Source organism: Paroedura picta, chromosome 4 (assembly GCF_049243985.1).
Source record: "Paroedura picta isolate Pp20150507F chromosome 4, Ppicta_v3.0, whole genome shotgun sequence".
In the NCBI taxonomy this organism is placed as follows: domain Eukaryota; kingdom Metazoa; phylum Chordata; class Lepidosauria; order Squamata; family Gekkonidae; genus Paroedura; species Paroedura picta.
The window spans coordinates 101,188,420-101,213,950 of record NC_135372.1 but is presented as its reverse complement, the minus strand read 5'-3'; the positions used below and the strand labels follow the sequence as shown (position 1 = coordinate 101,213,950).

Below are 25,531 nucleotides of genomic sequence, written 5' to 3'. Positions count from 1 at the left end.
AATGAACTAAGAAGGCAGGCCCAGCAATAGGGCAAGTTCATTCTTTTCTTTGGTCTCTGAACTCACTTCATGAAAACCAGAATGGTGCCAGCTATCCATAGAGCTTCGTTCTGAGGACATTTGAGATGCTTCCAATGCATTTCCTAGGGCTCACTATACCTGAAAATAGGGCAGTCCAACCAGGTAGGGGCCTCCGACTAACTTCACCTTTCAGTGTCTCCTATTCACAGAGACATTCCCTATTTCATATGTTAAAGCTCTGTGGGAGACATATATAAGTGATCTCTCTTTTAGCAAGATGTATCTTTTCCAATATGAGCCTCTTGTGGCGCAGAGTGGTAAGGCAGTGACATGCTGTCTGGAGCTGTCTGCCCATGAGGTTGGGAGTTTGATCCCAGCAGCCGGCTCAAGGTTGACTCAGCCTTCCATCCTTCCGAGGTCGGTAAAATGAGTACCCAGCTTGCTGGGGGGTAAGCGGTAATGACTGGGGAAGGCACTGGCAAACCACCCCGTATTGAGTCTGCCATGAAAACGCTAGAGGGCGTCACCCCAAGGGTCAGACATGACTCGGTGCTTGCACAGGGGACACCTTTACCTTTACCTTTTTATCTTTTCCAATATGAGCCTAGTCTGCCCACCAGGCAGAACTGACAGAAGCAGACTGAGTTTTAGGGTCACCATACTTGGTATAAATGGACTTTTTCTGTTCCAGGATGAGCTCTAAAAGCTACTTCTGCAACACACTAAGCAAATGTCCTGTTGAATAGAAGAAAAGCACGTTATACCTATTTTAAAGAAATATCCAGCAGCCCTCTCCATTGGTCCACCAACCCAAGCTTGGCAGCAGCTCTCTGGGATCACCTTTCCCTGCCCTGGTACCAAAACTCAAGGAAGGAATGATTTGTCAGAGAAGCAAATGAAGACCTTTAAAGGTACAAAAAGAGCAGGGAGAGAACAATTGGTCCTATCTATCCTTACTGCTCATTCACAAGTCCCTTGTAAAGCAAAAGAGCATAATTAAAGAATATATCCAGTGAAGCTGGAGAAGACATTAGCTACAATCTAGCACAGAACTAGACACATTTAAGAGAACTGAAATAAATGGGCATCTGCCTGAAGGTATATTGGATTGAAACTACTTAAAACTGAATAAGGTAATGTTGTTTAGTGGTTGATAGATAGTGGAAAGTCTAGAGCAAGGGTAGTCAACCTGTGGTCCTCCAGATGTTCATGAACTACAATTCCCATGACCCCCTGCCAGCGTGTGCTTGCAGGGGCTCATGGGAACTGTAGTCCATGAACATCTGGAGGACCACAGGTTGACTACCCCTGGTCTAGAGGACATAGACTTGGCTGCTTTTTCTGTCCTGTTCTGGAGCTTTCTTATGGATGGATTATAGACAAAGCTATGTCCAAGGATGAATGCAGAATTCCAGATGAATGCAGAATTCCAGAGAAAAGCTAGAAGAGATAAGAATGCCTTCTTAAATGAACAGTGCAAACAAATAGAAGAAAGCAATAAAATGGGGAGGACCAGAGATCTTTTCAAGAAAATTGGAGATATGAAGAGAACGTTTCATGCAAAGTTGGGTATGATAAGGGACCAAAATGGTAGAGACCTCACAGAAGCAGAAGAGATTAAACAAAGGTGGCAAAATTATACAGAACAACTATACAAGAGCGAGCTTAACATCCCTGATGACCACGGTGGGGTAGTTACTGACCTGGAGCCAGACATCATGGAATGTGAAGTCAAATGGGCCTTAGGAAGTCTGAGCAACAATAAAGCTAGTGGTGGTGACAGCATTCCAGTTGAACTATTCAAAATCTTAAAGGACGATGCAGTAAAAGTGCTACACTCAATATGCCAGCAAATTTTGAAAACTCAACAATGGCCACAGGATTGGAAAAGGTCAGTTTACATTCCAATCCCAAAGAAGGGCAATGCCAAAGAATGTTCAAACTACCGCACCATTGCACTAATTTCTCATGCTAGCAAAGTTATGCTCAAAATCCTACAAGCTAGGCTCCAGCAATATGTGGACCGAGAACTTCCAGAAGTACAGGCAGGATTTCGAAGAGGCAGAGGAACTAGAGATCAAATTGCCAACATACGCTGGATCATGGAGAAAGCTAGGGAGTACCAGAAGAACGTCTACTTCTGCTTCATTGACTATGCTAAAGCCTTTGATTGTGTGGAGCACAACAAATTGTGGCAAGTTCTTAAAGAGATGGGAATACCAGAGCATCTTATTTGTCTCTTGAGAAATTTATATGCAGGCCAAGAAGCAACAGTGAGAAATGAACATGGAATCACTGACTGGTTCAAAATTGAGAAAGGAGTTCGGCAAGGCTGTATACTGTCGCCTTGCCTATTTAACTTATATGCAGAGCACATCATGAGAAATGCGGGATTAGAGGAGTCACAAATTGGGATCAAGATTGCAGGGAGAAATATCAACAACCTCAGATATGCAGATGATACCACTCTAATGGCAGAAAGTGAAGAGGAACTAAAGAGCCTGTTGATGCGGGTGAAGGAGGAGAGTGCAAAAGTTGGCTTGAAACTCAACATCAAGAAAACAAAGATCATGGCATCCGGCCCTCTCAATTCCTGGCAAATAGATGGGGAAGAAATGGAGATAGTGACAGATTTTATTTTCCTGGGCTCCAAGATCACTGCAGATGGAGACTGCAGCAAAGAAATTAAAAGACGCTTGCTCCTGGGGAGGAAAGCTATGGCAAATCTAGACAGCATCCTAAAAAGCAGAGACATCACCCTGCCAACAAAAGTGCGTTTAGTCAAGGCTATGGTATTCCCAGTTGCAATGTATGGCTGCGAAAGTTGGACCATAAGGAAGGCCGAGCGTCAAAGAATTGAGGCTTTTGAACTCTGGTGCTGGAGAAGACTCTTGCGAGTCCCTTGGATTGCAAGGCGAACAAACCGGTCAGTCCTAGAGGAGATCAACCCTGACTGCTCTTTAGAAGGCCAGATCCTGAAGATGAAACTCAAATACTTTGGCCACCTCATGAGAAGGAAGGACTCCCTGGAGAAGAGCCTAATGCTGGGAGCGATCGAGGGCAAAAGAAGAAGGGGACGACAGAGAATGAGGTGGCTGGATGGAGTCACTGAAGCAGTAGGTGCAAACTTAAATGGACTCCGGGGAATGGTAGAGGACAGGAAGGCCTGGAGGATCATTGTCCATGGGGTCGCGATGGGTCGGACACGACTTCGCACATAACAACAACAACAAATGTCCAAGGAAGGGCAAAAAACTAGGCAGTGCCCTGTAGTCCTACCCACCATTCAGGTGATATCTAATGTGCAAACAACAATCTTCAGGAGTGTTCAGACACTGGCCTGCCCCAATCATATTTATAGTCACCAGACATAAGCAGGCTGTTGAGCTCCCATTTCCAGTTAGACTCACTTTTGGTATCAGAGTTCAGGTGTGTGGTGGGGGGAAGTGTTGGGGGAGGCTATAAGAGCATGTGGCACAGGGAGGGAGTTTGGCATCTTACCCACATGTCCCATTTGCTGCTCTGTATCATACCTTCCATCACTTTAGAGCAGACCGTACACAATTCTTCAGTCTTGTGTGGTTCTGGTCTTCTTTAAGACAATCCAGGTGAGAGGAGGCCAGGTGTCCACCTGGAAACTGAATGAGAAAGTATTTGACTTTAAAAAGGACTATGTAGGACAGGGTGCCAAACTCTCGGGCACCTTTCCACTACCAGCTGCTCCAGATACTTCCCCCCCTATTTTGACTCTTAAGCCCAACATTGCACTTACTTTGTTTTTTCCATTGTCGATCCTGCTGAATTCAGATGGATTTGAACTGGGGTCTTCCTCTACCCCCCCATTGAAACAGTGTTCTGCACTCGATTGGGAAAGCTCAGAGCAGGGAGGAGAGTCAAGCACAGCAGGAGTCTCTTTCTTTTCTTGAACGGGGGAGAGGATTGCAGACAGCAGAGGTGGGGGAATAAATCCAAGAGGTAAATCTCTGCTAAGAGAAGTTAGGTCTTCTGGAGCACAGTCCCTTTAAGACAAGCCTTGCAACTGGGAACCAGGAAGTCTTTGAACTGATGCCCTGGCCAGTCAGGGAAGACTGCTTTGCTACAGTGTTGGAGGCATGAGGCAGGAAGTTAATTCACAAAAAGCAGAGATCTGCACATTTACCGATGCTGATTTTTAAAATATTGATGGTTTTATCCACTTCTGGATATCGCGGAGGGGGTGGGGTAGGTAGAGTCACTCTGGATCAATCATGCATGTTGCAGAGGTGAAATTTAAAGTGCCCAGAATCAAAGTGGAAATTGAATTCAGTGTGGATGGCAGAGATTTATTTGAGCTGGCAATGGGTAAAAAGCCCAGTGTAGACTAAGCCACGGCTGAATGGTCCCACCTGCATGCTTCCTTCACTGTTCAAGAAATACCCTCGACTCCCTACTGTGGAAAGCTGCTTCAAAAAGGATCTATGTGAGGTACTTCTTTATGATCTATCATAGAATCATGGAATTGGAAGGTACCTTCAGGATCATCTAGTCCAACCCCTGCACAATGCAGGAAACTCACAGCTACCTGCCCACCCATAGTGACCCCAATTCCATGCCCAGATTGTGCCCCCCCCCAAACTGGAATTCCTGGCCAGTCTGGCCTAGAGGAACTTCACCTCCCAACTCCAAAGTGGCGATTGGCATTTCCTTGGGCATGCAAGAAAGGGCCACAAGGGCTAAGCACTGACACAACCCTTCCTGCCCACCCACTCACAATCTGCCTATGTTTACTGAACTTAATCAATAGACAATGTAATATTGCCTTGGTTTCCAGACAGGCTCACTTTAAGGTATCTGCAGATAAAAGTTGCTAAGACAATTAATAACTGTGCAAAGAAATTCTGATACTGTAGGAGCTGGTTGCACATGTGGCAAATTGGATCCTGAGTCTCTTTAGAAGCCTATAATCCAGAGACCTCACCCACTTAGTATATCTCCCCAGAGTGCTCCCGCTTTCAAAGCTTCTTGAGATAAAGGGGCCACAGCAGAGGAGCTGCACAAGGCAGGAGTTAAAAAGCACATTCAGTACCAGAAGATCTAGGCATCCAGTCAAATATTTCCTTTGTTTGCCCCTTGTCCAGCTGCCAGTAAAGCCCTTTTGGAAAAAAAGAAAAGCATCCACCAACTTCAATGTTCTCAGGATGCTAAGCCAGGACTGAATGGATTTTGCAAGGTGCTTAGTCACAGCAAGGGGAAAAAAGCTCATAATAAAAGAGGACTCGAAGGCATAGCGGAATATTGATGCTGTCACTTCAATGGTTGGGCGAGTGATAAAAGGCAGGGATAAGTGTCTGTACCTCATCCCTGAAAATCTTGATGCTGGGAAGGTGACGCGTTTCGGGCAAAGGGGAGCAGACTGGAATGAGAGGCTGGAGTGCAGAGGAGCAGCTGTGCCGAGACAGGGATGGGTGAGCGCCTTTCTGCCATGCCTTAGCCTCGGGGAGGCTTTCCAAAACAGGGGAAGCAATGGGAGGGGGAGCTTATGCCCCAGGTTCTTGGCTGCAAGAGCTTAGCGGGAGGGACATGACTAATACACATCCCACTGGGGGAGTTAGATCAAAGGCAGTGAAGTAGATACAAGAGGTTTCTGCTTCACAGGATCTGGTTAAATAGAGCCTTTGTTACCAAGGCCCTCCAGAGTTAGGAATGGAGAAATACCTGATCTCCCCACTGCCCCCCCCCCCCAATTCCTCACCAAGTGCCTAGCTTGATGTGGAATCAGTTCAAGTATGAAACACAACAGTAGCTGCTCGGCTACTAGTGGGAGAGAGCAAAGGGAGGGGGAGGGGGTGGTGGGAAAGGGAGGGGTCAGGGGCTTCAAAAATGAGTCCGGTTTAGTTGGGTCCTGCTCAGTTTCCAGAGGCACGAGTGTCAGAGTGGGAATTGGCTCACACTGTTCTAGCCATCCGCTGGATTCCGACGGTGCTGATCAGAGAAGCAGCAACCCTTTCCTGCAACTTGCTCTCAGAGAAAGTTTAGGAAAGGCCGAGCCAGGCTGCGGGGGCTCTGCTGCTGCTGCTGCTGCTGCTGTGCTTGCTAAAGGCCTGTGGTCAAATTGCCCATCTTGGCATGGACTGCCATGGGGCGGGGGGCTTCTCTTTGGTAGGTGAAATCATCTACGCCAGGTGGGCTCATGTGGGACTCCGAAGAAGCCTTTTGGGGGAACTCATGGATGCCATGTGGGTAAGAATGGAGCAGTAATGAAGGGGGAACAAAGGAAGGGGTGTCAGAGCCTGGTTGGGGACCCTGCTGAGGAAGACAGAGTGTTTTTACCTCTTGACATGTTGTATCCACCCTTAAACAATCAGGGTAGGGGCAGCATGTTTGTGACTGCTGACTCCAATCAGGGACGTAGGAGTAACGAATCGGTGGAAACTAGCTCTCTGGGATTGATTAATCTGAAATCAAGGGCTACAATTTGAGTGTTTTCATAAACGATGATAAAAAATACCCCTTACTTCAGAAGATACCTTTATGCTATAATCTTAATTAAAGAGCCACCTTTAAAGTGAAGTATATTCTAAATTGTTGTTTTTTTTAATTACAGGAAATCTTTTTAAAGCCACCTTTGAAAGTGGCGTTTGTGTATTTACTGCTGAATATTATGCAAAGTGGAGAGAAATCCATCATATGCATGTGCCTCTCTCCAGTATTTGCTATCTGTAATTATGGAATCTGAATTTCTTAATAGGCTTGCTTTGAGAGATTCATATCATGCAGTCTGCCTTTTACATCCTCCATTTGTATAAACAGTTCCTCTGGAAAGGACGAAGTAGTAATCGTGGGAGGTGGGACAACATTTGTGGTTTAGACTCTGTGAAAAGTTTAAATTGCTGGGTACAGGGTAGCTGTGTTTGTCTGCAGCAGGAGAATAGAGCAAGAGTCCACTAGCACTTTAAAGATTAATAGATTTGTAGCAGGGAGGGAGCTTTCATATCCTGCCAAAATTTTTGTTAGTCTTTGTTACTGGACTCTTCCTCTTTTCTATTACTTGATATAGTTTGGGATGGGCTGCAACACTCCATAGTTTCTTTACCCATCTGTCTCTCAGTACAACCAGATAGTTCAAATTGCTGCCAGTTATGGACCATAACTAGTACTTTTTCCATACAGCTGCATAACTGGTAAATGTGGAAAGTTTCTGGAGAATTAAAAAGGAAAAGCTTCAGCCCCTAGCTGTTTCCCCATGCCCACTGGAATGATGTGCTGAACGCACATTTAATGTATACGAGCCCTGAGGACAGCATGTAAGAAACCTTTCCATAGATATGCAGAAGCTTTTGGGCCTGTGAAAACGTAGAGGTCATAGTTAATCTATGGTACAGCAAACAAGGTGTGTATATGTCACAGGTGTCCACTTAGCAGTTGCTTCCATTACTATTGGATATATCATTTAGAAACAGATTATCTGCATTGGTCATGACTTTATGTAGGCTGTTTTTGGGCATAATGTCCTTGCATGGCAATGAAAGGGTATGTGGCAGAGAGCAGAGTGCACCTGTAGCAAAGTTTTCAGTCACTGATCCTGATTTTATCCTTTCATGACGCAAACAGCCAGACATAAACCCTTAATTAAAACTGGTGGTGGTGGTGGTGGTGGTGGTGGTGGGGAGAATACCTGATTTCTTTGTTTGAGAGCCAGCATGCTATAGTTAAAGTGCTAGACTAGGAACTGGGAAACCAAGGATTCCCTACTGTGCCATGGGAGCTCCATGGGTGACCTCAGGGCAGTCCCACACCATCAGCCTGACCTACCTCACAGGGTTGCTGATGAAAGGACAAAATTGAGGAATGATGTAAGAGAATGATGGGTCCTTGTTGTGGAGAAAGTAAATAGATTTGTGCTCTGGCCATAAACAGATTTAGCATTTCAGGACAGTAACGTGAGCTGCTTAAAAAACACCCTATCTGTATTTATTCCTGTCACAATCTTAGTCCACCCCTTCCTCCCAAGAACTCGCAGTGGTAAACAGTTTTCTTCTTCTTGCTTTTTCTTTACAACAACACTGTGAGGTAGATTAGGCTGGGAGAGAGTGATTGGCCGAAGGTGACCTAGTGAGCTACATGGCTAAGTAAGGATTTGAGTGGTGTCTGCCCCATTCGTAGTATGACCCTCTAACCACTACAGCACCAGGCTCTTCCTTTTTATTACATGTACATGTTTGTCCTTCCTGATCCTCGCAAGAACCCTGTGAGGCAGCATAAGCTGGAAGAGCGTGACTGACCCAAGGTCACCCAGCAAGCTTCACGACTGAGCAGTAATTTGAATCCAGACATCGAGAGTCTGAATCCAACATGCCACTCACTCTGCCACATTCGATCTCTTATGTGTAGCCAGCTTTGATATACAGGATATATGAGCTTCTCTAGACTTTGCAGATTGTTTACCGTGCCTCTTCGTTATAGAACACATATAGTATATGTTCATAGTTCATGTAGAGTATGCTTGACTGCATCGCACAATGTGTGTATACTAGGTCACACAGGCATATATATATATATATATATATATATACTTGGTTTAGTAGAACAACATAGCTGAACAGTCGCTATGTGGGTCAAACAGTTCTCCATGTTGTAGGAGGTGTTTCCTGCCAGGAAAAAAAACCCCTGCTTTCTAAATGGTCTTAAAATAACGAAATCTCCCAAGACCATGCTAGAAGAAGGTGGGAATGCTTCCTATTCTAGCCAATCCCCTATTTTAGTAAATTAGTAAATAATCCCACTGCTGTTGAGCAAGCATAGAACCTCATTTGTGCAGGGAGAAGGTAAGGGCAGAGAGCCAAAGCTTCAGCTGGGCAAACTGATGTAAATCCATTGATTTCCACAGGCGCTTGGCGGATTTAGCCCACAAATTCCATCTTGAGCACAAGGTGCAGACGCATTCATTAAAGAGCAGGAACTGTTCCCATCTGTAGGAAGGAGCACCGGGGAGATTTTGTTCCTCCTTAATTAAAGCATTTTCCTTATTCTGAGAATCCGCATTTTCTTTTGTAGTTCCCTAGTTTGCAGTACAGAGCGAAGGTCTTTTGAAAAGGCAGCTGAGGAGACCATCCACCTGAAACGCAGGAGGCGGAAATTGTACACTCGGTTCAATCCTCTTTATCCCTTTTGTCTGGGAACGACAAAAAAAGTTTTGTTTTGTACACCTTTCAGAGCTCTGCACGCCAGCATCCATTCTATTCTTCATTTCAGGCTATTTTCATGAGAGATGCTTAAATCAGGGCTTGCATTTCTTGTGTCTGGGAATTGAATGAAAGCCTACAGTGAGAAGAAATGTACATGTGCTTTTAAAATGTTTCTTTTCCTCTTTTTATTTTATGTTACAGTCAAAGTGAACACATTTCAGGCGAAAGGGCACTGTAGCTTTTTTTTTCTTTTGTAGAAACACTGTAAAGCTAACTTTGGCAATGCTCTCACCACAAGTGAAGTTGTACTTTTTAATATGTATAGTGCCAGATGTCTCTGAAAGACCTGCTTCCAGGAACAAGCTGAAGAATAATTCACTACTGAAAGAGAAACTAGTGGCTCCTGTTTCACTGGGACATTTTCTTCTGGCATATTAACCCAAGCATGTCTTTCTGTGGATGGAAATGAACTTCATGCCATTGAAGTAGCTTTGGGCCTAGTACTTCATGTAGCTTTGGGCCTAGTAAATGCATATCTGAAACCACCCTAAGTTATGCCCATAAGAACCATGTATTGTTGGAGACATATAATTACAGAAGAAATAGCCAATGTGAATTTTTGAAATGGAATCTATGCATTCAAGTCCTTCCATGGATGCCTATGCTCATGCATGAAATTTTACAATGCTACTACCATTTCAGCTTAGTTTGGACAGTTTGCCATAGTGCTTCTATGTTTAGCTTGTCAGGTGTTTTCTCTTCATTTTATAACACAGCAAACAAATGACATCCACTAATGACCAGCTAAATAATGATCAGCTAAATGTTGCATTTTTATTTTTCTGTTTTAACATAAACATTTAAGTTTGGATTATTGATTTTGCGCCAAATCAGAAAATTTGACAAAGGTGTATGTAAGGAATTTTCAGTCCATTTAAAATACCCACTTCAGCATCTGAAAAATACAGCCCAGTAACTTTGATTCAAACGAGTAGCCATGTTGGTCAGAAGCAGGGTAACAAATCTAGAGTGCAAGTGGCACCTTTAAAACCAACAAAGATTTATTCAAGGTATGAGCTTTTGTGTGCACGCACACTTCCTCATATACAGTGTCATGGTCATGGTGCACACAAAAGCTCATACTTTCAATCTAATCTGTTATATGAGCTAGAAATCCTTTTTTAGAGTTCAGTGCCAAAGACTTGAATTGACAATCTAAGTCTAGTCAGTTGTACTGCTGTGAAGACAGTTTTGCAAGAGGAAGTCCTTTTCCTTTTCAGAGTTTCTCAGAATCACATCTCACTTCCCAAGTGTTCAGCAGTCAACATGTTCTAGTGAGTCTTTATAAACATCCGAGCTGCACCCAACACCTTTTGCATGACTTGGAGAGCATCTGCTATCTGGACCCCGAGATACTTGACTTCCATGAGGGCTTTCAGTGCTGTTGAAACTTGTGCCTTCTGCATCATTCTCGCTCTCCAAATCAGATGGGGTCACCAAAAGCTTGTTTGAGGGACCTGCTCAAAAAGTAAAAAACGAATGCCATTAGGAATGAACTTAGACTAGACTGGAAACTGTCTGTGTTGAGCAATTATTGAGGGCTTGAACAGCCATGGTAAAAACTCATGGAATACCTCTGGGATGTGAAGCACTAAAGACAAAATCCAGGTGGCCCCAACTTGGAAGTTATTTTCATCCCTTTCTTTTGTGTGCTTCTAAAGGCTTTCGGCTTATCCTCCTTAAGCCCTCTGCTGTGGTCTATGGCTTTTTATTCCTATGTGATTGCTTTTCATAACTCATGTAGGGCTAAAAGCCATGGGCTACACAGAGGAATAATCCACTTCCTTGGGCACTTCAGCAAAGCTGCATGAAATCCAGATTTTCTTAACTCCCTTTTAAAAATTCAACCATATTTATTTTGGAACCAATAAGAAGGTTCTGACTCTATCAAGGGCCCTGAAGGCTTATCAGGATGAATGTGGTAAGGACTGGTAAGCAGAGAGCATATACGCACACACACACACATCACTGTTTAGAACCTCACTCCATTCAAAAGTGAAAGAAAAGCTGTTCAGTTATTATAAGAGGCTTCTAAAAGAAAAAGGTTCTGCTTTTCAGAGGGAGGGTTCAAAGACCCTTTTGCCTGCAATCTATCATAGCGGAATCTAGGATGCAGTGCAAAACTATTTCCAAGAAAGAGCCACAATGTGATAGTTAACAGGCATGTAGAGAGCAGCAAGGTCATTAGAAGCACTTTCTTGCAATCAAGTTTTAATGGTGTCCAAGCAGGAGCTGAGCCACTGAACAGTCCGGATTTTCAGCCTCAAGCATATATTTTAGTAACTTTTTTTTGGAGGGGGGGGGACTTTGGGTGAGACAAATTAATTTGTAATTTCCAGGGAGCATGCAGGAGACAGCAGCAACTTTTGTGTGGATGTTCTTGCTCAAGCTGCCATTGTAGTATGCATGCTCCTTCCCACCACACAGCACTGCAGGGGGCTGCCTTCAGGTAACACTTTTACAGCCTGGTCCTAAACCTGTTTACTCAGAAGTGTACCTTGCAGATTCCATGATGGGAAGCACAGCATAAGTAAAATAGTGGACTTTGGCATGGTCTAGGATTGCCAGCCGGCCTTCATAGCTACGCCTTTATCAACAACTGGATGTGCTGGTAGCATGAAAACCTGCACTTCAAAGCCTGGAGAAAGATGTCCTGTCCTTTTAATAGAGGATTACTGTCTGGAAATGGGCAGCTGAAGTTTTTCATAGGACACAGGTAAATAACATCAACTGGTAAATAGCATGCATAATGCCTTTGCTAAAGGGAGAGGGGCATTTTTTCTTCCAACTGCATTTAACCAGCAGGCCTAATGATTTTTCACCTACTTGGTTAGCATCCATCCTAAAGGATCCGGGCTTAAGGCAGCTTGGTACTCTGCCCATGTGTGAATCTGCCTTAACCACACATTGCTGTCGGCAGAAGATTCCCTTAATTTTCTTTCCATTTTTCAGTGAATTGTCGAGCAGTTATGTGTTTGTGTAGTAATTTAAGTGACAGAGGTGTGGAGATATATCCAAGCATCTGATACTCTGGCCCTTTCTGACACAGCGACCTTACAAAGTGCTCTCTGCTAGTATGGCAGACACCCCCTTTTGTCTACCCCACTGCCAATCGCAAAGGTCATACCACACACCTGCTTTTTTGATTGCACTGCTTGTAGTAGTGAAAAAGTAGGACTTGGATGGCCAATGCCTAATTAACTAGCAATAATAGGAATGGGGATGGAGGGAATAAAGAGCCCATTTAACCAGTTTCTTTGTTGCAAACCAAAATGTTTTCTTGCTCTGGGAAAGTAATGAGCGAAATCCCCTTTGCCTTCAGCTGAACAAAACCCCCATGGAATGTGCAGCCCTGTTTTTGCTGCTGTTCCCAATTGAATCTTTTAATGATAAGGCAGCTGCAATTGGGGCCCAAAAGCTTTTGGAGACCACAACTTAAAAAAAAAGTCAACATGACAGAAATGATTATGGAACAGCTCTTCCAGAGCCTCGATGATCCCTGCATAGTGCTTTCCTTGGATGTCTTAATGCATCCAAAATAACTTGCTGCATTGGTCTCTTATGGGAGGGGAAAATCCACAGGGATACTAATTGAATACTTCTATGAGGATCAAACTGATCTTTTGAGCTATGGAGGCTGGATTTATTTTAAAGAAAGGGGTGATATGACATATTGAAAAGGGGGTAGCACTCAGCTCTGTCTGTTGCATAGTAGTTCATATGGCAATAGAAGAAGCCCTTTGATCTGACTAGTTTAAAATTGGACCTTATGCAAAAAAGATTTCATGCCACACAAAGGCATGCTGGGATCATGGTTGTCAACTCACTAGAATAAAACCCAGACTGGTCTGCTCTTGTTCCTTCAGCAGCTGATGCTTAGCTGTCTGTAACTCCGGGTTTAAGGCAAAGGAGCCATGATCAGTCCCAAAAAAGTTGCAAGAGAAATGAGAAGGATTCCCCCTTGGAAATGCAGCACGTCTCTAAGTGACTTCTATTTCTAGCACCAAACAGAACTCACAGATCTCTTGTAAGGCAGAAAATAGAATTGAAGAACAATTTGATAGTCTTCTTCCTACCAAAGCTGGAAGTTAATTTTAGAAAACACACTAGATTAAAAAAATATCAGTCAAAGCCAAAATTGGTTAGTGGTATCTAGAAGCTGGAGGGCTGGATATTGCTCTCCCCACTCCAGCAGTTATAAGGTCTGGGTGTATATTCCAGTTCTTTGCTATTATAGTGCTTCTCTGACAAATATAACAGATGGGGTTAATTTGTCTTTTTGTTTAAATATTGACTGCCCAACATTCATTCTTTATATTCCAGGCATAATAGCTAGTTTGTAAACTTATAGAAATCTCCCCTTCATCCAGTTTTGTGTGTGGCATCAACTGATTTGATATATGAGTAGTAAAATTCTTCTCAGTAGTAAAGATGCTCTTATGACAAAGTTATCACAAGCAGGCTGGGGTTTTAGATCCTTGTCCCTTACAGTTTGTTTCACAGTTTTTCATGCTTTCCCCTCACCCTTTTAACAAAGCAGATACCAAACGAAGCGCTCAGCTGTCGGTATTTCTGCAGCACTCTCATTTCAGCACAAGGATGGCTAGTGTCAGAAGAAAACTTTCACCTTGCATGGGTCTCTGTCAATGGAATCGATAGATCAACCCCATCCTGTTTACCCGGTTTGATTTTCTCTTTGCTGATGAGGAGAAGAGTGAGGAAACCTGAGAAGGCTAATAAGTTTTGCTATTGCAGACCAACAACTTCTGTCGGCAGATTTATGGCAAGCAAACAGCCCACACCAGGGGTAGTCAAACTGCAGCCCTCCAGATGTCCATGGACTACAATTCTCATGAGCCCCTGCCAGCATTTGCTGGCAGGGGCTCATGGGGATTGTAGTCCATGGACATCTGGAGGGCTGCAGTTTGACTACCCCTGGCCCACACAATCTACTCATGGATATTAACTGGGCATACAAATGCTGTATTTTATCACCTGAAGCAAGAGGTGGCCCTGGCTCCCTCACATGATCACTGCTTCCCTGTTAGACAGGGCTAGCCCAGTCTCAAGAAATCAAGACAGATTTTGGAGGATTGCAGCCACTGCCTCCTCTGCCACCACCACTGCCTGACTCCTGTCTACACTGCCCCCCCCCCCCCCAGAAGCACAGGAGCCATGACTACTTTCCTCCTGATTCCTCAGTCGTGGTGCAACATGGCCAGAACTAGGGAAATCCTCTTGGGCACGCACCGTTTGCAGCAAGGCATTTCCAGAAGCCTCTGGGATGAGAAGGAGCATTAGTTGTTCTAGCTGCTGGGCAGGGAGCTACGGTGGCAACCTCAGCCACCAGAGCCCTTTTTGAGCCCACACGAGGTGCAGCTGCTTACAAAACAGTCGCCACAGCTTACCTTCAGTCACATCATGGAGAGCCTTGAGCTGTGGTGGCAGCTTCTGCCAAAGCAATGCTTTTGCAGATCTGCACAGCCAATCACATCTACACTGGAGAATAAAAACTTTGTTGGACAAAACCCCACTCATTTTCTAAAATGAGTTAGTGGTTATTACAATAGTGACAGATTTTATTTTCCTGGGCTCCAAGATCACTGCAGATGGGGACTGCAGCAAAGAAATTAAAAGACGCTTGCTCCTGGGGAGGAAAGCTATGGCAAATCTAGACAGCATCCTAAAAAGCAGAGACATCACCCTGCCAACAAAAGTGCGTTTAGTCAAGGCTATGGTCTTCCCAGTTGCAATGTATGGCTGCGAAAGTTGGACCATAAGGAAGGCCGAGTGTCAAAGAATTGAGGCTTTTGAACTCTGGTGCTGGAGAAGACTCTTGCGAGTCCCTTGGACTGCAAGGCGAACAAACCGGTCAGTCCTAGAGGAGATCAGCCCTGACTGCTCCTTAGAAGGCCAGATCCTGAAGATGAAACTCAAATACTTCGGCCACCTCATGAGAAGGAAGGACTCCCTGGAGAAGAGCCTAATGCTGGGAGCGATTGAGGGCAAAAGAAGAAGGGGATGACAGAGAATGAGGTGGCTGGATGGAGTCACTGAAGCAGTCGGTGCAAACTTTGGCCACCTCTGCTTTAGAGCAATCAAAAGGGGCTCTATGTACCAAGCATCGTGAGCCTCATGTGTAAAAATGCTCTATTTTCTTACATCGTTAAGGCCAAAATATCATACTATAAAATACAAACCAGCATGCAAACTTTCTCTGAAACTCTTTTGCAAACTCAAATGGATTCATCTGGATAGCGCCAGGCACAGTGCAGGTTTTTACATGGCTAGGACAAAGGAAAGGGGGGAGATGGCAGTTTTAATCATGTTTCTCAGCATAATGTCTCTTTGCCAAAGTTCCTCGTGTAGCATAGGCAGGTGAAGATAAGCTATGTATATACTGAGTGTCATTTTGTTTTGAAAACCAAACTGGGGGGAGGGGTTGTTCATGCATTTAACAAAACCCCACAGATTACTCTCATGTCTAAGAGATGCAAGAAGATATCCTTCTAAAACAGGATGCTCAGAAAAAGGTCACTCTGAAAACCATGAGCTCAGTCCCACTGATCCTTCTCTGGACAATGCCAGGATTATATGCAGTGCCCTCGCAGTGCTTAAAACCCCTTTCAAGAAGGACTGTTAAACATCCCTCGACCCACAGGAACCATTGAGCAGCATTCCACTTGAAAGGTGGACTGCCTGTCACCAGATGCAAGACAAAAGAGGGATTCTGTCACTTTTAAGAATTGTATATGGGACAGGAGGAAGCAAGGATATCAGCTGGGGTTTCCAAACAAGATTCCTGTGTGTGTTTTTTCTACAGGCAAGCATTTTACTTATTATTTGGTAGCACAGAGATAAAATTCATTATTGGATTTCTGCTAATATCAGCAGAAATTCTTTCTTCTGTGCAACTATTAAAAGAGCATTTCTAAGAGGCAGAAGTAGCTAAAAGCACCATTTCAGATTTCACAGCACAGAGAGCAGAGACAGGTATGCTACATTGGACATAGGCATTTAGAAAAGAAGCTCCTCCTGCCTATTCCTGGGCTGAGAAATGCCAAGCCTATCTCTATTATGAACTTGGGTTGCTAACTTTCAGGTGTTATCTAGAGATCTCCTGGTATTACAGATGATCCCCAGATAACAGAAATCAGTTCCACTGGAGAAAACAGCTGGTTTTGAGGGTAGAATCTATGAGGTCCCTCCCTACCCCAAACCCGGCCTTCCCCAGGAAGCTTAAGGCAAGCCATTATCTCTGCAATGCCCCTCTGCAAAACAAGGATAAGTAGGTCTACCTTACAGGATTGTTTTGAGGAATATAGGTAGGGCTCCCAGCAGATCTGGGGGGGGGGGGGGGGAGTGTCCTTTGCCTCTAACAAAGGCTTCATGGGCTGATATCTACCAGGTTTAGTGATATTTCCATGCCATAAAAACATCAGTTCTCTTTTTCATACATTAAACTGCCATTAAAACAGCCAGTAATTTTTTTTCTCCAGGCAAAGTACAGAAATAGTCTGCAAGCATTCCAAACATTCCTAAAGTGTTAAATATAATTAACCATTACTCTTTTTTTGCAATCATGTTGCAGCCAACATGACAACCCCATAAGGGTTTTCAGAGATGGTTTGCCATTGGCTGCTGCCCCTGCATAGCAATCCTTATCTTCCTTGGTGTGGCTTTCCATCCAAATACTAAGCAGGGCTGACCCCACTGAGTGTCCAAGAACAGGGTAGCCTGGGTAATCCAGGTCAGGAAACTACTACTACACAGGAGCTCAATATTCCTTGCCATCAAGTCATAGAGACATACATGTTCACTAAAACATGTGTGATAGATCAACTAGGAAGTACTTCTGGGTACAATAAAATCAGAGTCCAGTAGCACCTTTAAGACCAGCAAAGATTTATTCAGGGCGTGAGCTCACACCCTGAATGAATCTTTGTTGGTCTTAAAGGTGCTCTGATTTTACTGTACTTCTGGGTAGGCTTCCATTATTCACTTTCATAATGATGTTGTTTGATGAAAAGGGAACAAATCAGAGGTGGTTCCCATTTGCTCCTAATATATCAGGGAGGTTAAATTCATTTGCCGGCGATTTGTGACCTCTTCCTCTTCCCTGTGCTCTGGAGTGGGTTAGGCACCATCCTAAGACCAGCTCCCACCATAGGCAGAGGTGTGTGCTAAACTAAACTGTTTCCTACAAATAGCTTACTCTTTTTTGGCAGGAAAGCCCTGGTTGTGTGGAACTACAGAAGACACCCTCCTTCTGTAAGAAAATGGGTTATTAAGTAACAGGCTAGCCCACTGGTGCTGACTCAGGCTGAAACTAATGAACACCCTGGCTGGCCATTTGAAATTTATTGCACCTATTAATTACAACCATTAGCTGCAGCCAGTGAAATTTTTATAATGAGGACCCTTGCGACTTTGCTTTCCTAGCAGCAAATTAACTGTGTGTGTTTGAGGGCTGAGGAGGGGAGAGGGGGTTAGAATCAATGGGATCAGCATACTTACAGAAGCAATGTTTTAATTAGTGGTTCTCTGCAAACACTGCAGCCTGAAACACCAGCTGTATGCATCATTATTTCCTTTTAAAAGAGCAGAGCTTCTCTTTACTGATGGAGTTTATTTTTTTTATGAAATGCTGCAGTTGGACATTATTGGTGGCTTTAAGTGTGGGTTTTTTTTTTGGGGGGGGGGAGGCTGCAAGTTAGCAAAGATATAGGCCTGAAGGGGAAATGGAAGGAAGAATGGGAGAATGGGAAAACAAATGCAAAACTATTTCAATCTGACTCTTCTCTGAGCAGCTGATGTGAAGTTCTCTCATTTCATTCTCATAATAGCAATCCTGTGAAGCAAGGTTAGGGTGAGATACTGACTACCCCCATTGCACACACTGAGTGGATTGGTACTGAGATACCCCTAGCCTGAGGCTAGCACTGTTCTTGCTACATGATGTTCACTGTGATATGCCATCATCTCTTTCAACCCTGATGCTACTGAAGCATTTTCAGCTTGATACCACTTATATAGGAAGACTAGAGGCAAAGGAAGCCAGGGCTCCTGTTCCTTGAATAGTTAGTGGGTTATCTGCCTCTTCAGTACATGACAAGCTGCATCTGTCCATATCTGCTTATTTTAGGGCTACAGGTTTGTTATTGGGACCCCATAGCTCTGTGGCAGCCCCCAAGACAGTGCTACAGGTGGCCAGTGTCTCATCATGAATTACTTTCTTTGCTAGTATTTGGTGATTTTAAAAAATGTGTGTGTGTGTGTGGGGGGGGGCATTGCTATTTGCTTAAAGATTTTTAATTTAAAAATAGTGCTTCACCATGAGCATTTTATGTCTCGGCTAAAGGTAAAGGTATCCCCTGTGCAAGCACCGGGTCATGCCTGACCCTTGGGGTGACGCCCTCTAGCGTTTTCATGGCAGACTAAATACGGGGTGGTTTGCCAGTGCCTTCCCCAGTCATTACCGTTTACCCCCCAGCAAGCTGGGTACTCATTTTACCGACCTCGGAAGGATGGAAGGCTGAGTCAACTTTGAGCCGGCTGCTGGGATCGAACTCCCAGCCTCATGGGCAAAGCTTTCAGACAGCTGCCTTACCACTCTGCACCACAAGAGGCTCTTATGTCTCGACTAACAGATAACAAAATATGATCCTCATCTGCCTGATCTGTTCATTTCCTTGAGAGCCAGTTTGGTGTAGTGGTTAGGAGTGCGGACTTCTAATCTGGCATGCCGGATTCGATTTTGTGCTCTCCCACATGCAGCCAGCTGGGTGACCTTGGGCTCGTCACGGCACTGATAAAACTGTTCTGACCAGCAGTGATATCAGCGCTCTCTCAGCCTCACCCACCCCACAGGGTGTCTGTTGTGGGGAGAGGAGAGGGAAGGTGACTGTAAGCCGCTTTGAGCTCCTTCGGGTAGGGAAAAGCGGCATATAAGAACCAACTCTTCTTCATCATCATTGTCCTTCTGGGTTAAATTCTGATGCAAATGATTTTTGGTAATTTTCAATCTGTGGTGATTTGAACGTACACATTTAAAGTAAGATTGATTGTGTATCTGTGTAAATACCAGTCATATGGTTCCTTCAATTAAACTGAACTGACCCATGTGATCTCCTTATAAGGGACACAAACTGTAGTCATTTAATTGTACCAAGAGTTCTACATAATCTGATGATGGAATCTGTGCCTGAACTACTCCTTGGAGCCTGAGTGTTAGAGGGATTAATGACATTTATTTAAAAGGCCTAAGTATGTGGTGATGACATCATGATATAGTCTGGATCGCAACTCATGATTTTGTCATAGGAGGTTTGATTGATTTCAAGCATGTATAACTCCCCTCCTCACCCCTCCCCCTCCAACTGGGGACCAAGGTGGATAGAAACAATAATAATACTAAATAAATCTTCATAGGGCCTAAGTAAACATCATATTTCCCTCTGTTCTCTGGGGGTCTATGCAATCAGATACATCTTGTCACTTTGTACTGGGAACTCAGTTCTCATGTGCACAGAGTTGGCTTTGAACCAGAATGTTGGGAGAGGACAATTATCATCCCCCTAAGCTGTTTTGCTACCTTGGAAGAGCTCCAAAGGGCTGCTACTTGCCTCACTGGCTAATAGCTACCTGTATTGATGAGGTTGCCCTATACCTCCACAACAGAGCAAATAATGTTCTCCACTAAGCCTGTTCCATATTGGGGAAGGCTGGAGCCCCATCTCACACACCACAGTCCCAGGGTTGCCAGCTCTGGGTTGGGAAGTACCTGGAGACTTTGGGTGTGGAGCTGAGTATAGGGAAGATTTGGGGTGGAGAGAGACATCAGTGGAGTATAATGCTATGGAGGGGCTTCCTGATCATCTTAAGGTTTTCCCTCCTTCTGGATAACATCAAAACAGAAATAACAGATGCCATTAAAGTGTGTCAGGACTGTGCTTAAGAACAAATTGCTATATATTTATCAATTCCTGCATGGGCTTTATGTATTTACCTTGTCTTTTCCTTAACTTTGCTTTTATGTCTATTTATTCCACTTCCAACCGTAATACTGTTTTTATATGCCAATAAAGGATTTGGATCTGGATTTGGAGCCCACCCTCCAAAGCATTTATTTTCTCCAGGGGAGTTATTTCTTTAGTCTGGGGATGAGCTACAATTCCAGGGGATCCCCAGGTCCCACCTGGAGATGGATCCCTACACAGTCCTAATCTGATTTGGGCTCATGCATGCCTGGGAAGGGAATTCTGTTTGGCTGTGCAAGATCTGGGAGAAAACAACATACAGTTAGATCTATAACAATAAAAAATAATCATGAAAGTAACCATTAAAAGGTGGGCTTGTCTGATTATATTGAAATGTCTGCCACTGCAGAATACCCTAAGAGATCTGATTCCGGGAGGGTTCATTGACCTATTGGGATGGGGGATCTACCCTCTCTGGGGAGAAACCACCTGCCGTCACTAATGTAATCATTAACCTGACTGATTTTCCTATCTGGTTAGGAAAACCCCATAGATGAATTATTACCACAGTTCGAAATGCAATAACATGTGGATCTCTGGATTGTGTCAGTAGTAGCAGTCACATTAAGAATAAAAAATTAGGGGTACTAGTCAACCTCTGTCCACAATGTTTCTTACTCAGTTCACAGTGTAGGGCTTTAATAAACTGGATCTCCTCTTTTTCTCATGGCTGAGAGAATGTGTGAAAGGATAAAGATTTCCAATTTCAGCAGCAGGGACCTAAATGTTAAGAAGAGCAAAAACCTGGTGAAATCGGTAATTGTTGGTCTAAGGAATTGGTTGTGTCCAGCTGGTTCAGAAAGACATTTATTAGGTCTCGGGGAAAGTGACATTATTAAAGTGAGCATGCTGATTTCAGACAGCTCCCAATTCATCACTCTGACAGTGACAAACACAGCCTGAGGTTAAGCAATTGACTAAAGAGAATTCTCTGGCTTTACATTTTTAATGCTCACTGCATTTTCTTGGCTGCAGAGGCTTCTATTCAAAGGATCCTCTCCCTTGAATAGAAAGGGCAGAGTGGGGCCATGAAACATGCTTGGGTTTTGCAAATCAAGTAGGGCCTCTGTCACTCCATCAGTGCTAGTTCATTTATTTTTTAATTATTCCTCACTCCTTAAAAGATTCCTTTTCTCCACGTTTTAATTTTTTTTTTTTTTTGCAAAACAGGACCATTTGACTCAGCTGTGCTGCCTCTATTAATCTGGGCTCCTTCATCATTGTCTACCCCCTGAATAGAAAGTAGAGGGTCAGTTTTTAAAGGCTCCATACTACAAGCTTTCCTAAATACATCAATGGCTCCCTAATGGAATTGGGACTCTTGTCACTCAGACCACCCAAGTCCTGAGTCTCCTGGCAAGTAAATGGGTCCCAGGTACTTTTGTACACTCCCTCCTGCTGCCATCGAACTGGATGCTGGTCGATCAATGGCTTATTGTTTCTGCCATAGCTTGCCTCTCAGCCATACAGAGATGTTCATTGGTGGTATTTCACCTGGTGTTCTCTTCCAGTGACAGGTGTTAAGGCAGTGGGGGAAAGACAAAGCAGCACACGTCAAAGTGGGAGCCTTGGAATGGATTGCAGGCATAGGGTCCTGCCCAGTTATCGCACCAGAAACCTGCTATGTACAACAAAGTACAGATTGCACATCCTCTATTCCCTGTGTAGGGCATTAACAACTCAAATCTCTCTTTTCTTGCAGAAGGAAATGCCATTCATGCAGAAAGATGGGTTATACACGTCTTTATTTTTTTTAAAGAATAGTGACAGAGTAGGCAATAGTTAAGGTCGAGCTTGCCTGCTAGTTTCTCTGCTCTCCTAATATATGCTCCAGTTCAAAGAAAAAAATGCAGCATGCATTCTCTCACACCTCTTGTTTTATGAGCATTAAAGGGTTCGCAGTTTTTCATGCTACAACCTAGCCGTGAAAGTCTGGTTGGATTTCCTCTGTTTAACAGATAGAGAAGATGTAGCACACGGATGTGAATTGTAGAACGGGAAAAGTGTGGGTCATTTCATCTAACTTTGCACATTTGGGTAGTGGACAGTATAGTCAAAACTTAATTTGTTGTCCCATGATATGGGGGACTAAGCCAGCAGAAAAACATCATTTTCACAGTATAGTTCAAAAACACAGCCCAATGAGGCCAGGTTGAGAAAGGGAAGATGTTCCTAAATAACTGGGAAAGCTCCCAGGTTTGCAGAAAATCCCAGAACAAAAGGGGCTTGCAAAACAAACATATAAACAAAGAAGCAATGTGTGCACATGTACATTTATTACAATTTCACAAAATGCCATTGAGATTACACAGGATTATAGTTGGCATTATGGTGTTGCCAGCAATCCCAAGGCAAGACTTTTTTAAAATTTAAAAAAGGAGAGGCCAAGGAAAGGAAGGGGCAAAATGGGAAGTAGAAAAATTAATATGAAAGTGATGGAGGGAAGAAAATAAGCAATGGTGGGAAGGTAGAAATGCATAAAAAGATGGGGGTAGCAGCAATAAGAAAGTAGAATGGTGGGGCAAACAGGAGGGAAGAATGAAGAGACAGGCTAAAGGTAAAGGTAAAGGTATCCCCTGTGCAAGCACCGGGTCATGTCTGACCCTTGGGGTGACGTCCTCTAGCGTTTTCATGGCAGACTCAATACAGGGTGGTTTGCCAGTGCCTTCCCCAGTCATTACCGTTTACCCCCCAGCGGCAAGCTGGGTACTCATTTTACTGACTTCGGAAGGATGGAAGGCTGAGTCAACCTTGAGCCGGCTGCTGGGATTGAACTCCCGGCCTCATGGGCAGAGCTTTCAGACTGCATGTCTGCTGTCTTACCACTCTGCGCCAGAAGAGGCTGTTATATTTTCCTTGCCCTGCAAGTTCTAAAAGGTTCCACTTTTCTGGCATCCTATTAAGAGAGCCAGCTTGATGTAGTGGTTAAGTGTGGTGGACTCCACACTTAACCACTACATAGCTGGGTGACCTTGGGCCAGTCACAGTTCTTTCAGAACTCTCTTAGCCTCACCTACCTCACAGAGTGTCTGTTGTGGGGAGAGGAAGGAAAGGTGATTGTAAGATGCTTTGAGACTCCTTTGGATGGCAAAAAGCAGAGTACAAAAACCAGGACTAGTTCCGCAGCTGTGAAAAAAATACCACAGTCACCTTCCTAAAGTCCTGTGGAATATCAAACCTTTGACACAAAAACCAGGCTCTTAAGGAGCAGATCTGAATGCAGTCCTGTTTGCTGCATGGTTTGAGAATCCTCAGAAAGCACAATTTCTCCCCCTTCCCCTCCCCCTGGAAGGCAGTTCACAGCAAAGCTCAGGATTCAAGTCTGCTTTCTCCTCCATTCCTGCCTCAAGTATTGCTGCATCAACTCTGCCTACTATTCATCTCTTCTTCCCCCTCCCCCTTCTCCTTTCTGCATTTTATAAATAGAATATTGTTGCATTACAACACAAATTTGCAATAACAATGGTGCACACTTTCTGGGAACACTCCCAAAAGTTAAAAGTCAAAAATGAGGATGCTACATTCCGCCCCCTGCTGCCCCTGCCTCCCCCTCCAGCATCTAAATGTACTTGACTTTCATGATTTAAGGTGCAGCAGGGCACTTCATGACTTTTGTGCAGTGGTATAGGCTGCTTAAGGAGGTGGTGAGCTCCCCCTCACTGGCAGTCTTCAAGCAAAGGTTGGATACACACTTTTCTTGGATGCTTTAGGATGCTTAGGGCTGATCCTGCGTTGAGCAGGGGGTTGGACTTGATAGCCTGTATGGCCCCTTCTAACTCTATGATTCTATAAACAGTTGTGTAGTGGCAACCCACATGCTTTGTCTCCATGCATACATTAGTTTTTTTTTTAAATGAAGGCTTTCAAAATCATTTAGTAAGTCATTCCAGCACTGAGCCTTACCGAAGCATGTCAGTGGTGCATTCTCATGAACTCAGTTCTCTGCCTTACTTAGAATCATAGAATAACAGAGTTGGAAGGGACCTCCTGGATCATCTAGTCCAACCCCCTGCACTATGCAGGACACTCACAACCCTATTGCTCATCCACTGTGACCTGCCACCTCCTTGAGCCTTCACAGAATCAGCCTCACTGTCAGATGGCTCTCCAGCCTCTGTTTAAAAACTGATATAAACATACCAGTGGTTATACATTTGTAGGGCAACTATAAACCTCCCATACCATCTGTCATAGATATGGTGGCTGTAAAATAAGGAGCGGATGTCCATGCAAATAATCAAAAGGGGGAGAGAGTCTGGTATTGCTGGAGGTAATGGTGAAGAAGCAACTAACCTATAAAAATGCAAACCAAAGGATTACCATTTGTAGACAAAAAAATTGCCAACAGTTTGTAACAAAATGTTAAATGTACTAATGGAGCAAAAAGAAAAACAATGTCTGAATTTATACAATGATTATGAAATGTATTCTAATTTCTTAAACAGATCATCCTCCTGCCCTGCCCCAAAAGAAACCAATTTTAGAAAAATAATTATTTTCTGGTTCCCGCAGTTGCTAGGGGGAAAAATGACTACAAATACTGGCACTTTAATTAAGCCTCCCTCCACCCAGCTGATGATATGTCCCTGCCATTGTCTTCCTGCAGCACAGCTCAATGCTGATTAAGGAATTTTGACATTTCCTGGCTTCCCCATCCACCTCCAGAAACACAGAGAGCAAAAACTGCAGATGGAGGCTTGAGAAATCCGCTCACTTTGTGGCTGCAGAGCCAGCATTCCTGCAGCTTTCGAGGGTAGAACTCTGCTCTCTGCCCGTCATTCCCTCAGAGAATCCTTTTACATGCCTAGAATAAAAACAGCAAAAAGATGCATGAAGCTGCTCACAAACCTTGCAGGTGGGAAGACTCATTACAGAGTTCTCTACTCATTGTCTTGTGAACCTCAGAGGAAGTATCAGGGGCCTTATTTAAACCAAGGAGCCTGGCAGGCAGGTATACAGAAACCTGTCAAATGAAAACTGGGCATGGGGGGGGGGGGTGGAGGAGAGAGACAGAATGGGAAGGAAGGGGAAAAATGGGCAGCTGCAGAATTAAATGGCCTGTGTGCCTCTGTGTCTTATCTGTGTTGGGGCTGCTTTATGCTAAAGGCAAAGTCCGTCAGGGATGACAAGGTCAGTCAGGATAGAGCTAGCCTTCACTGGTTCCCAGGTTACTGGATGGGAGGGATGTAATTTTCATTGCCATGTGGAACTGACTGTTCTGAGATGCTGAAGGGCTTTATAATGAAT

At 44.1% G+C, this 25,531-nt stretch overlaps 1 long non-coding RNA gene across 2 annotated transcripts in view; it reads right to left on the bottom strand.

Moving 5' to 3' along the window:
• Window positions 1–9,792: 9,792 nt before the first annotated feature.
• LOC143836027 (uncharacterized) overlaps window positions 9,793–25,531 on the bottom strand; it is a 32,343-nt gene continuing 16,604 nt past the window's right edge. Inside the window, exons 3-4 of one of the 2 annotated variants that reach the window (XR_013230461.1) lie at window positions 24,999–25,088; window positions 9,793–10,702 (exon numbers count right to left, since the gene is read on the bottom strand). This is a non-coding gene — a long non-coding RNA (uncharacterized LOC143836027). Of the gene's footprint in view, window positions 10,703–22,541; window positions 25,089–25,531 lie in introns of those variants that run through there. The other variant, XR_013230460.1, reaches the window with a different exon arrangement.